Genomic DNA, 13,705 nt, shown 5'->3' on the forward strand with positions numbered 1-13,705 from the left:
CTCGGCCGCGCCGCCGCGGACCCCACCGCCGCCCGCGCCGCGCCGCCGCCGCCGCCAACCGCAGCCGCCGCGACGAGCGACGGCGCCGGACAACCTAGACCACTGGGCGCGCGACGGGCAGGCGGCGCGGCCAATGGGAGAGCGGCGGCCCTGCGCGCGCGCCGTGGGGCGGGGCCAGCGGCCGCTGAGGGGCGGGGAGAAGCGCGTGGGGGCGGGGCGCGCGGGCGGGGCGGGCGCGTTTGGTTGCGCCGACGTGGGAAGGGGCAGCGCCGCCGGGAGCCAGGCGAGGCCGCCCGGGATTGTGGGAATGCGGCGGACTCGGCCTCGACTCGGCCCCCCTCGGGCGCGCTCGGGCGCCCTCGGCCCGGATCCGTGCGGCCTGCGGTGCATGGAATCACCTGGCCTGGGGCGCCTGCATGCCTCCAACAGGCGTTAATGGGCGCCTGCTGTATGCTAGGCAATAATGCAGCGCTGGCCTTAATACCAGACAGACACAAGCAGGAACAGAGTGCCTACTGTTTACCGAGCATTGATGCAGTACCTGCTAAAGAAGAGGCCCACATCAGGCATTAATGCTGTGCCTGCCATATACCACCCAGCAGAGCAGGAGCACGAACAGAGTGCCTAGTGTATACCAGGCACATGCCTGGCATCAGTGGAACACCTGCTGTATACCAGGCATTGCCTATGCCCCTTAAACCAACACAATGAGCTGACCCGTTGGTCCTCATCAGGGCAGGTGAGAACAAGCTGCCGCCAGAATTGCAGAAACATAAACTGATCCTCTGACGCCCTTGACTTTGCCTAAAGCTCTTCTACTGCTCCGGCCTCCTTGCCCAAGGCCTGCAAGCTCTGCCCCCCCAAATGCCTTCTGGGCATACCCTTCCTGACCCCTCAGCCTGTGTTCCTCGGGTGGCTGGATGCAGCCTGGGGTTCCCAGCCCACAGTGAGCTGCCAGAGGGTGAGGCAGCCTGCTGGTGGCCGCTTGGAGCAGGGCTGGCCGGCCGCCACCGTGGTCACTTCTGGCTGCCGCCAGCTCTTGTACTGCAGATCTCAAAATGGCTTTTACATTTAAAAATAGAAGGATATTCTGAGACATGTGAAATCCAAATTTCAGCCTCCACAGGAAAGGTTGACTGGAGCCGAACCACAGCCTCAGTGACCTGTGGGCTCCCGGGTGGGGGCGCGTGGGCCAGCCCTAGAGGGGTCTCTTTTTTGGGGCCTGGAGATGGAACCCAGGGGCGCCACCACTGAGCTCCATCCCAGGCCCTCTGAAGCATTTTCTCTCTGGCCTTTTACAGAAAGAAACCTCAACACACAGCAGAGCCTGTCACTGTGCTGGGGACGCTGGCGCGTTCTTGGGGCAGAAGGCTCATTTCACAGAGGAGTAAACTGAGAGGTTCCCTGTCGGGGACACCTGTGTCCCGGCCTGGCTGGACCCGCTCCCTCCCCTCCTGGGCCTGCCCCCACCTGGCCTGGCCGGGTTCCCAGGGCGGGCGCCCATCAGCCGTCTTGGGGCCGTACCTGGGTCCACTGCTCTCAGCCGTCTTGAGATAAGTGGGGAGGGGGGGTCAAAGTCTCCATTTATTGGCTGATGGGGGGGTGGGGAGTTTATCTCCCTGAAACCCTGACTCTGGGGCCTCCATTCTCACCTCAGCTGGGTGCAGCCCGGCCTGGGGCTCCTGGGGTCCCCCCAGATGGATTTAAGCTTCATGCAGACAGAACCTACCACCAGGGGCACAGCTGAAGAGAACACCGTCATCCAGACTCGCTCAGAAGGCCACCTCCCGCAGGGGTCCTCCCCGGAGGCCTGCACCCCACCCCGCCGCCTGGCGCTACCGCTCGCCCTGTTGAACCCGCTCCAGAGCCTGTCAGGCTGAAGTCCCCTCTTCGCCTGCTCCTGGCCCTGGACTCTGGCCCCAGCTGGGAGGGGTTCCTCTTATCACTGCCGGATCCAGGATCGGGCCTGGCCCACAGTAGGTGCTCAGTGAACTCTGAAGGACCAGTGGGCCCAGGAAGGCACGTGTGCCTCTCAGGGTAACAGGCTTGAGGGCTGCTGTGGTTCTGGGGCCGGGGATCGAGCCCAGAGGCACCCCGACGCTGAGCCGCATCCCGGCCCTCTTTGTTCTTTGAGGTGGGGCCCTCACTGAGTTGTTCAGGGCCTCCCTGCCTCCGTTGGGAAGATTGGCCTCAAACTCGCCACCCTCCTGCACCAGCCTCCCAAGTCATGAGTGAGAGGCGAGCACCACGTGCCCGGCTGGTCTGGGGTCCTTGATGGCTGCACCTCAAGGCTGGTGTCAGCAATCGGGACTGCATGTGTCCTGGTCACACCGGTGCAGTCCTTGTCCCCTGCCAGCAGTGTGTCCAGGAGGGCGGCCACTGCGGGCTCCCGATCCCCATGGGGCGGGTCTCGTCCCTCCTACCCGCCTCTCCAGGGCGGCTCTCGGAACTGCCTCCCCTGCATGTCACCCACAGGCCAGCCAGCCCAGGCCTCCCCAGCCCTGGACCCGGAGTCCAGCTGCCCCTGGACATGGGGCCCTGGGGGTCACATTCCAGCGTGACCGAGCCCTGGTCTTGCCCCAGAAGGCCTCCCTCTGAGCCCTGGGCCTACGGTGCCCGCCCCAGGCACCACCTGGCCAGCCGGCCTCCTCCTCTGGGCCCCTCTGTCCCTACCCCGGGGAACCCCCCCGCCGCGCCCCTCAGCCCTGCTCTCGGGGTTCTAGCGCCCTCCACAGCCGGGGTGGGGGCTGGGAACCGGGAAGGAGGGTTCCCAGGGGCGAGGCCACTGTTGTGAGCAGGTCTGCCGTCTCCTGCGCTGTGTCCCTGGCCTAGAAGGGCACGGCATACAGGAGGTGCTCAGTAAATGTCTGTGCCATCCAAGAGGGACCCCAGCCACAAGACAGCCCCCGGGCCCTGGTCCCCGGCGCTCAGGGCCCCGCGGGCGTGGACCTGGTAGTGAGCAGCCTCCCACACGGGGCCCAGCAGGGAGGGCGGGCGTCACTTCAGAGGTGACGATGGAAGGTCGCCGAGGCTCCGGGGGCCCAGTGTCCGTGACCTAGGAGACCAGCCATGGCCTCTCGCTGAGAGCCAGGGGACTGGACGGCCTTGGCAGTGCTCCCCAGCCCCGGTCCAGCCTGGGGGCCACCACCCTGCTGAAACATTCAGGAGACCCCGGCCAGAGCCACCAGCGGCACCCACACTCCTGACCCCCGAGGCCGCGACCCAGACACTTGGGAGACAGAGGCAGGAGGCTCGCTGGAGCCCGGGAGTTCCAGGCCGGCCTCACTGCCACAGCGAGGGTGACAGAGCAAGACCCCATCTTGAAAACAGGAAGGAAGGGTCAAGCACTGAGGCCAGGCCTGTCACCTGAGCGGCTTGGGAGGCTGAGGCAGGAGGAGGGAAAATTTGAGGCCAGCCTCAACCACTTAGCAAAACCTGTCTCAAAAACAAACAAAAAAACCCCAAACCAACCCAGGGCCGGGGCCGGGGCGCTGGGCTCGGTCCTCAGCACCACATAAAAACAAATAAATAAAATAAAGACCCATCAACAACTGAATAATGATAATAATTTAAAACATGAAAAGGGCTGGGGTGCAGCTCAGTGCAGAGCCCCCGGGAAGGAGGGACCGAGGAGCAGCCGCTGGACAGACGCTCGCTCTTGTCAGGCTCTGTCTGGGGCTGATTTGCTACAGAGAAACAGGCCTCTGGTCCCCAGGCCCCGCGGAGGGACAGCAGCGTCCACAGAGGGTGGGGATCGGGATCGGCGTAGCCGTCCCAGCAGCGGGCTCACCACACCCCAGGTTGGGCCCAGCCCCGCTGTCCACCAGCACGGAGCACAGGAGCCAGCTGTGACCGACACATGGTGGAATACTACTCAGCAATAAAAAGGAACGGGCCACGCGGCCGCCCAGCGACACCAGCAAGTCTCTCCTGGGGGTGCTGGGGACAGAACCCTGGCCTCACGCCTGCGGGCAGCACTAGCCGCGAAGCTGCCCCCAGACCCGAGAGAATGCGTGGGGCTGGACAAGTGCGCTGCCGCCTCCTGTCTGGAGTTGGAGCCGGGGAGACGGAGGTGTGCGGGGGCGGTGAAGGGCAGGGAGGCCTGGAGGTGACAGCAGTGCTCTCCTTCCTGTGGAGGGCCCTGCTGGGGGTCGGGGACACCAGAGTCTCCAGCAGGTCAGGGGGAGCTGGGCCCGGGCGGCCTGTCCTGGGCCCAGCCTCAGCTGCCCGGCTCTGGCTTCCCCACCCCAGCAGGAGGCAAAGTCCACACCCCGCTCCCCGTGGCCAGCTCCTTGTGGCCGGCCCCTCCCGCCAGCCTGCTTTCTGGTGGCCTTGGCCCCTGGACCTTGGGGGGGGGGTTTATGAGGGTCCAGGGCCAGCAGCAAGGCCGTTTGCTGGCACAGGGCCAAGGGCAGGCTCAAAGGTGGCCCGGGCCTTGGCAGGTGGGTGGGGCTGGCAGAGGGCACCTGGGGGCCGGTGGCATGTGTCCAGCATCTGGAAGGCCAAGGAGTGCCTTCAACCAGTTCATCCCATGCACACTTCAAGCCCGTGCCCACACCTCCCCGCCCACAGTGCTGGCACAAACCCGGGTCTCCCTGGGCTGGGCCGGGGCTCCTCCCCCCGAGCTGCACCCCTGGCCCTTGGTATTTTATTCTGAGACAGAGACCTAAATGCTGAGGCTGGCCTCCAACTTGCGATCCTCCTGCCTCGGCCTTCCAAGTCCCTGAGATGACAGGTGTGGCCACTGCGCCCACTCGCTCCAGCAGATACTTCCTCCCCCACAGGCTCCCTGGCCCCAGGCCCTCCCTGGACCTCAGCCCAGCCCTGAGCCCCTCGGGGCCCCCGGGCCAGGCTCCTAGGAACACCAGCGTCCACCGTCCACCCCAGGGAAGTGCCCCTGTCGCTTCTTTCTTCCAGTTTTGAGCACCCACGCCGACGTGGCGGGGACCCCTGGCCATCTCCCCTCCCCACGCCCTCTGTCGTCCCTCCTGACGTGGACCCGGTTCCCCAGCTCTGAACAGGAAGCCACCTCTTGTCCAGCCCCACCCGCAGGCGGAGAGCACTTGGGCCTGACCCTGAGGTTCCCGCACGGGCAGCTTCTGTTCATCCTTCAAAGCCCCAAAGGACGCCCCGACTCTGCCAGACCCCGGAACGTGGCGGGCGCCGCCCTGCCCAGGCCCTGCCCAGCCTTGGCTCCCTCTTCTGCCTCCACCTCGTTCCACCTGAGACCCTGTGTCCCCCTGTCTCCCCCAAAATGGGGACTTTTCAGTGGCTGAGCCCACGGCTCGGACTTTACTGGGCCCTGGGGTGGCCTCGCACATGGCAGGGTGCAGGGGGATGTCCAGAAAGGGAGCAGGGCCGGCGGCTCAGTGGTGGGGCACCCGCCTGCAGTGAGCGAGGCGCCCCCACCCTGCACCATGGAGACAGAAACAGAAGGAGAGTGGTAGGAGGAGGCTTAGAACTGGATGTAGGGGCTGGGGTGCGGCTCAGAGGAGGCGCCTGCCTGGCCCGGGCCAGGCGCTGGGCTCAGTCCTCAGCACCGCCCCTGAATACGTAAGTAAATAACCCACAAATAAAATGAAACGTCCACTGACAACTGAAAAATAAATAAAAAAGACTGGAGTCAAGTCCTGCCCGGCCTCTGCCCACAGCCCTCCATGGCTCCCATGTCCCTTGGGGACAAAGCCCGAGTCCTCCCCGCAGCCCACAGGGTCCTGCGCAGCCTGCCCCAGCCCCTCCCTCCTCCTCCCTCCCCCTCTCTCCTGCTGCAGACACATGGGGGGTCCTCAGGCTCCTCACTGTGCCCCAACACTCAAGGCTCGGTTCTGCCCCAGGGCCTTTGCATGGCTGAGCCCTCCTCCGCCTGGAGCAGCCCCATGAGACAGCCCTCCCTGCAGTCAGCTCTTCCTCCCTGACCTCTGACCTAGCCCCTTCCTCCTCGCTTCAGGTACTGATCCGTTTTTTTTCCTTTGGATTCAAGGATTTTCACTTTTAAAAGCAGTTGAGAATTCATCTTGCCTTTAGTTACTTCCACAAACTTGGGCCATTTGTGGCCCGCGGGCCCCTTCGAGCTGACCGCTGCCCGGCTGCCAGGCCCGTGCCTCTCTGAGCATGCTCTACTGTCCCACAGCAGGACCCCGCAGCCTGTCCCGGGCCTCCAGCGAGCTGCGTCAGGACCCAGCTGCGTGCAGATCTCCCCAGGCCTGCGGCGCCCGTTGACCCCAGAGTGTGCGGGCACCCTGTCCCCCTGTCTGCAAGCCACCTGTCCTGTCCTGGTGACCAGCTGCCCGGCAGGCCCGTCGCCCCAGGGAGTGGGGACTAGGAGCCAGTCCCGGGCCAGCCTCAGCCACCCAGCAGCAGCCTCTCAGAGTGCGGCAGGAGGCCAGGTGCAGCCGAGGAGGCCGGCCAGCGGCAGAGGCCCTCCACCCTTGTGATTCCAAGACTGACGCTCAGGACGCTTCCCGGGTCACTTCTGGATGTCCTGGGCAGCGGGATTCCCCCGAGGCCCCGCGGTGACCGGCGATGACCGGCTGAGGCGCCGCCTTCCCCCCCAGCAGCTCCTCGCTGCAGCCCGTTGGCCAAAGGGGCTGCCATTGTGTGCCCCCCGACCCGTCGGTGATCTTCCGTCTCCCTCGCCAGGCGGGCACCCACCCCGCAGCGACATCCTCCCTGATGACTCTGGCAGTATCCCTGTGTCAGTCGTGGGGACAGCACCTCTACTTCACTTGTTCGTTCTGCGGGGTGCTGAGGATGGACCCCAGGTCCCCCCGCGCTGGGCGCGCTCTGCTGGGCCACCGCCCGGCCCTCGGACAACTTAGAAAAGAAGTCTCCCGCCTCTGAGGGGCCCTGAGCCTGCCGTCCTGTGGCGGCTCCCACACTCAAGGCTGGGGCTGCGCGAGAGGCTTCCCATCTTGTCACCCTCTGTCACCCTTTATCTGAAGTGAGCAGTAAAGTGGTGGCGGTGGCGGCTGGGCTGGCTGGGAGGCCACGTGGACCACGTGGACCCGCGCCCTGCGACCCCGGGACGGCTGCAGACGTGGGGCTGTTCTTTGACTCCTGGGGCCACCTGGAGCCTGGCTCCGCCCGCCCGCCCCTGGCCTCCTGGGGAAAGACCCAGGGGAGGACTTGGCCTCCGCAGCTGCCGTGGCACTGTGGGTCCGGTGGTGGCCCCGTCCCCCCGCCCGGCCTGGCAGATAAAATGCAGGAGGGCGTTGAAGGTGAATTCCAGGGAGGTAGCCAGGGACCTCAGGGTCAGCACTGGGCAGGACCCAGGGGCGCCCGGCCACCGAGCTCCACCCCAGCCCCCACTACTTTCTTTTGAGGCAGGGTCTTGCTGTCACGGCTGGCCTCCAACCGCCATCCTCCTTCCTCAGCCTCTCCCCAGGGAACCGGTCTTGGCCGGGGAGTCCTGGCCTGGACGGGGTAGAGGCCGGGGACACTGCTCAGCACCCAGCAGGGCCCAGGATGCCCTCTCAGAAAGCTCCAGCCCCAGAGGCGGACAGTGCCAGGAGGATGCTGGCCTACCCCAGCTCAGGGGGGCTGACGGGCACAGAGTGCAGCCCACAGGGACAGCTGCCCGGGACCTGTGCATGGGGAGGGGACAGCGCCACCTGCGCTCAGACGGGGGCGATCCTGGGGAGGGGCTGCCCCCTTGTGGACACAAGTGGCCCTGCAGTTGCAGCTCCCAGAGGGCAGGGTCAGGGCTGCTGTCCCCGGACCCCAGCAGGCGGCCCTCACTTTCTGCCAGGGTGGCAAGTCTTCACTGGGTGCCACCCCACGCGGCGGCCGCTGTGCCTGCAGGTCCTCGAAGCCTGGCCAGGGCAGGCTTTCCGTTTTTACCGAGTTCAGCACAAGAACCGAGGGTGTGGCGACAAACACAGGTGTCCCCAGACATGCCCGGCGTCTCCTGGGGACAGAGTGGCCCCAGTGGAAAACCCCTGGGTGCGGGGATCCCGTGTCCTGCGGTCCTGTCCCGAGAGGTCCTGGGTGCTGCCACCCGCAGCCCCGGAGCCAGGCAGGGGAGGGGTGGTCAGGCAGAGCCGTCCTGTCCCGGCTGCACCGGCTGCCGCCTGGGGGCTGCTCTGGAGCCCGCCCGGGCAGGGCCGCCCGTGATTCCTATAAACAGGGTCGAGTTGCCCCGCACCCAGGACGCCGGCTGGACCTGCCCCGGGGTGGTGTCCTGGGCTTGCCCCTACTCCAGGCCAGTTGTGACAACAAATGTCCCCACGGCCACTGCAAATCGTCCTCCCTGGCTGGGAACCCTGTTCCAGGAAGCTCAGGCCCGCGCCCTCCAGAGCACTGGCGCGTGGTGGTGGGCACGGGCCATGTCCTGGCTGACCACATGGCAGCTGCTGGCCACCCGCGGCTCCCGGGTGCTCGAAATGACATGGGGGCAACTCGAGAACCAGATGCTGAATCTCCTTCCACTTCCATTCCCCTAAGAGCAAACGGCCACGCGCCTCTCGTGGTGGCAGGAGCAGGGCTGGCACATGTGCGAGAGGGCGGGCACGCACCGTGCCCACAGTACACCCCAGCGCGTCGGGTGTTGCATCCCCGGTGGGGAGCGTGTGTGCATGCGTCCCTGCTCTCCTGAATGGATGCACACCAAGGCCTGGCAGTTCCTCCCGTGGGTGAAATACTGCACTCAGGCACTGCGCCATCTTGCAGAAGAAGACACTGAGGGTCAGAGAGGGCAGCTGCCCAAGTGCTCTCACCTCCGAGCCCGGCCAGCAGGGGGACCTGTGTGAACCACACAACAGGAGCTGTGTTCAGAGGCCGCCAGGGCTTGTCGGGGAAGAGGCTCAGGCTGGAGACCCTGGAGTCAGGGAGCCCGGCTGAGTCAAGGGTCTCAGGACCTGGGAAGCACCCGGGAGAGCTCTGGCCCCGAGGGAAAGGGTGGGGTGGGCTGGGACCTGGGGCGGGGTGGAGTCACGGTGGGATGGAGCCTGGGATCCCCCTCCCGAGACTTGTTTCTATTTTACTGTTTTTTTTCCAGTGCTGGGAACTGGACCCAGGGCTACGCTGCCGCTGAGCCACATCCCCAGCCCCTTTTAATTGGTATTTTGAGATGGGGTCTCTGGAACTGTCATGTTTCTCCTTCTGGCCTCACTATGTTCCCTAGGCTGGCCTCGAGCTTGTGATCCTCCTGCCTTGGCCTCCCAAGTTGCTAAGATGACAGGTGTGTGCCACCATGCCCAGCCTGGCATAAACCTTTTCTCTTTTTAAGTGAATTGTCTCAAGAGTGTTGATTTAGTACCAGGAAACTGACTAACTCCCCTCCCAAAGACCCCTGCCTCCAAACGACAGCCTTCTTGGGCCAGTGCCCCAACGTACCAATCCCAAGGTCAGTTCAGCTGCAGAGGTGAGCAGAGCCTGCCCAGGCAGCAGCCGCTGGGCTGGTCTGTCTTCTGTTGCTGCAACTAAACACCAGACACCAGGCGACTTATTAAGAACAGGTTTATTTAGCTCACAGTGGTGGAGGCTGGAAGTCCTCAAGCAGGTGCCTGGGGAGGGCCTCATCCCGGGGAGGGGTGGGGGGTGCCACAGCAGGGGGCCAACTGCCACATAATCCGTTTTGTTTTGTTGTCCGTGTTTTGTGTGCAAGCTCTCCTCCCAGCCAGGCTGCAAGGACCACAGCGGTTCGGACCTCTCTAGGGGACAGAGGCCTTGGTCCTATTAGCTCCTCCAACCGTTGCAACTTGGGGACACAGGCTCACTTCCCCCAGTTCATAGAGGGGACACTGGGATGTCCCTGAGGTTGTCCACAGCCACACAGGGGAGGCATGTGGGCATCTGGCTGAGACCCACCGGGAGAAAACCAAGGCCAAGGGAGTGGGCAGGGAGGGCCTCGCACCCCACTGGGCTCCCTCCACCAGCACCTCCCACCTGAGCCCCCTCCTCCCTCTCCCCCTCCCCCATCCTCCTGGCCCCTCCCCCTCCTATCCCCTCCCCTGTACTCCCCTGGCTCCAGCCCCTCCCCTTCCCCCCTCCCACCCTCCCCCATCCTGTCACCTCCCCCCCTTCTCTCCTCCTCCTCCCCCATCCTCCTTGGCCCCTCCTCTCCTTCCCCTGGCCCCTCCCCATCTCCCCTGGCCTTTACCCCCTCCCCCAGTCCCATCCTTCCTCGCCCCTCCTCTGTCCTATCTCCTCCCCTGTCCTCCCCTGGCTCCTCCCCCTCCCCCTTTCCCCCCTTGCACCCTCCCTCATCTGACCCCTCCCCCTCCCACCTTCTTCCCTCGTCCCTCCCCCTCGCCCCTCCCCCATTCTGTCCCCTCCTATGTCCTCCCCTGGCTCCTCTCCCCCTCCTTCCCCTCGGCCTCCCCCCTCCTCTTCCTCCCCCTCAACCTCCAGCCAGAGCAGCAGCCTCAGTGACGTCACTTGACACACACCAGGCCACCCACAGCCTTTCCTTACAGGGCACGAAGATGCAAATGAAAGAGTCATGTGACCCAAGACTGGCCAATCAGAGCCTTGTACCCAGGCTATCCAGAATGTCTCCTGGATGTCACGTGACCTAAGACTGGCCAATGAGCATGAGCTCAGAGACAGGCTGTAATTAAGCGGAGGGAATTGGCTGGTGTTGCTGAGCTGGAGAGGGAGCCTGAAGCTGCCGGGGCGGCGCGTGCCCCTGGGCGGCAGCTGTGCAGGAACGAAGCCCGCCCCGCCAAGCCCCAGGGGCAGCAGGAGTCCCTGGATCCAGCCATGCCTGAAGTTAGCTTGACCTCCTGATGTTAAGTTCCATGCACTAAAACCAGTTCCCCGCCTTTTTGTTGTCTTTATTGTCGTCCCTCGCATCCCCCAAATTCTAAAGGAGGTGAGAGACCACTGCGCTGAGCAGGACGGTAAGGACCTGTGCCAGGCTGGTCGCCTTACAGTGGGAGGGACAGGACTAGATTCCGAGCACATCCATGAAGCTGGAACCGCGGCGTGGTGACGCAGTGTCACCACGTAACGGGCAGTGATGAGGGGCTGGTCCTTCTGCTGGACTGCAGGTGGGCACGCAGGTCTCTGATCCCTGGTGTCTGGATGCGGGCTTGGCACACAGTAGCTGCTCAATAAATGCCTGTCGTGCCCGAGCTCTGGGAAAGAAGGCAGGCAGGCTCCGACGCCACCTCTTTGGCCGCGGTTTCCTCCCGGTTTTCCCCTTGGAACAGGGCGCCTGGGTGTCCCTGGGAATCCCCCAGGGAGGGCTCCCGGGTCGCAGATGTGCGGGTCCCTCTGAGAAGGGGCAGGGCTTGCGGGGAGCCTGGGCAGCCCCCGGGAAGCCCGAGGTCAGCACCCCGTGGTCCGCCGGGCAGGGCCAGGAAAGCTGGGCGGGGGCTTCCTCCGTTTCCCGCCGCTGGGGTGGACCCGTGGGTGGGAGCCCACACCCACCAAGGCCCCGCTGTACCCTTCGGGTTTTTTTTGCTGTGCTGGGAGGGGACCTGGGGCCTCACGCTGCCAGGCCAGCGCTGACCACTGGGCACACGGAGCCTGTGCGTGGCTTTGTGCTGCAGGTAAGTCACCCGGCGGACCCCGGCTCCGCTGTGGGATGAGGTGACCCTGCACACCCGCCCTGTGGCCTGGAAGTCCTCCTCCGCCGGCTGAGCCTCAGCCCAGGAGAGGCCGACGCGGTCCCTTTGCTTGGTTTCCCGACTGGAACCGTGGCCATGGTGTGTCCCTGGGGAGCCCGTGTTCCAGGGCCTGATGCCTCAGCGAGTGGGTGAAAACCAGAGGCCAAGACAGCCTCAGGTCGCCTGTTCCGCACCCTGTCCCATCCATCCCTGTCCCAGACGGGGAGGAAGGCGATGGGACAGAACCCGGCGAGCTGTGCCACCAAGCCACGCCCAGCCCTGCTCCTTTCTTATTTTGAAACAGGGTCTCACTAAGTTGCTGAGGCTGGCCTTGAACATGCCATCCTCCTGCCTCAGCCTCCCCAGCTGCTGGGACGACAGGTGGACTCCTGCAGTAGGGACTCAGGGAGCGCTTAGTAACTTGCATTCTGAAGCTCTGGGGTGGGGGAGGCCTGCCTCCTGCAGCTCACCTTCAACAGCCAAGGGAACAGCACCTCACAGGTGGCCAGGGCTCCCTGCCTGGGGCCAAGGGCTGGGAGGCCCTGTGAACTGGGTTAGGGCAGGCAGATCCTGTGGGTGTTTAAAATGATGTTATTTCAGTCATCCCAGCTACTCAGGAGGCTGAGACAGGAGGGTCTCAAGTTCAAGGTCAGCCTGGGCAATTTAATGAAACCATTTCAAGTTAAAAAAAAATAATAATTGAAGAGGCTGAGGCTGTAGCTCAGTGGCAAAGCGATTGCCTAGCACGCGGAGGCCCTGGGTCTGATTCCCAGCACCACGTGTGAATGAATAGATAAGTAACCTAAAGGTCCATCTATCTACACACACACACACACACACACACACACACACATATCAAAAAGTAAACAGGGGCCAGGTGTGGGCGCACTCCAGCAGCTCGGGAGGCTGAGGCAGGAGGATTGAGAGTTCAAAGCCAGCCTCAGCAACAGCAAGGTGCTAAGCCACTCAGTGCGACTCTGTCTCCAAATAAAATACAAAACAGGGCTGGGATGTGGCTCAGTGGTCAAGGGCCCCTGAGTTCAATCCCCAGAACCAAAAAAATAAATAGGGGCTGGGGAGGCAGCTCAGTAGGTAGAGTGTTCCTCTCACATGCACAAGGCCCTGGGTTCAGTCCCCGGCATGGATGGATGGGTGGATGGGTGGCGGGAGGGATGGATGGATAGATGGAGGGATCGGTTGGGTGGGCGGGTGTAGCTCAGTGGAGCACGCCTGGGTTCAACCTCCAGTATCACAAAAATAAATCAATCAATAAAACTGAAAGAAGTGTATTGTGTCATGCAAGGCAGGTGCCTGTAGTGCCAACCAGGGAGGGTGAGACAGGATTTGAGATTTGAAATGTTCTTACTGAGTTGCCCAGGCTGACCTTGACCTTGTCCCAGCCTCTGAGCCGTCCTGCCTGAAGTACCCACGACTCTTCAGTCTTCAGCCCAGGAACTGGAGACCAGACTGAGCAGCACAGAGAACTCCCGTGTCAAACAAATAATTAAAAACTAAAAGGAGGGCTGGGGATGTGGCTCAAGCCACATCCAAACAGGGATGTTGTGTCCGCCGAAAACTAAAAAAAATAAATAAATAAATATTAAAAACTCTCTCTCTTTAAAGAAATATTATATTTAAAAATCTTTTTTTTTCTTTTTTTCTTTTTTTTTTTTTTTAAAGAGAGAGGGGGGGGGAGAGAGAGAGAATTTTAATATTTATTTTTTAGTTCTCGGCGGACACAACATCTTTGTTTGTATGTGGTGCTGAGGATCGAACCCGGGCCACACGCATGCCAGACGGGTGCGCTACCGCTGAAGCCACATCCCCAGCCCTAAAAAAAAAAATCTTAATTTTTTAAAATTTGTTTTTCAAGCTGGGCACGTGGCCAGGCCTGTGATCCCAGCGACTCAGGAGGCTGAGACTGAGGCAGGAGGATCCTAAGCTTGAGGCCAGCCTCAGGAGCTTAGTGAGACCTGGTCTCCAAATAGAATAAAGGGCCGGGTGCAGTGCAGCTCGGGAGGCTGAGGCAGGAGGATCTCGAGTTCAAAGGCAGCCTCAGCAACAGCGAGGCACTAAGCACCTCAGGGAGACCCTGTCTCTAAATAAAATACAAACTGGGGCTGGGGTGTGGCTCAGTGGCCGAGTGTCCCTGG

This window comes from Callospermophilus lateralis, chromosome 1, assembly GCF_048772815.1.
Source record: "Callospermophilus lateralis isolate mCalLat2 chromosome 1, mCalLat2.hap1, whole genome shotgun sequence".
NCBI classification, from domain to species: domain Eukaryota; kingdom Metazoa; phylum Chordata; class Mammalia; order Rodentia; family Sciuridae; genus Callospermophilus; species Callospermophilus lateralis.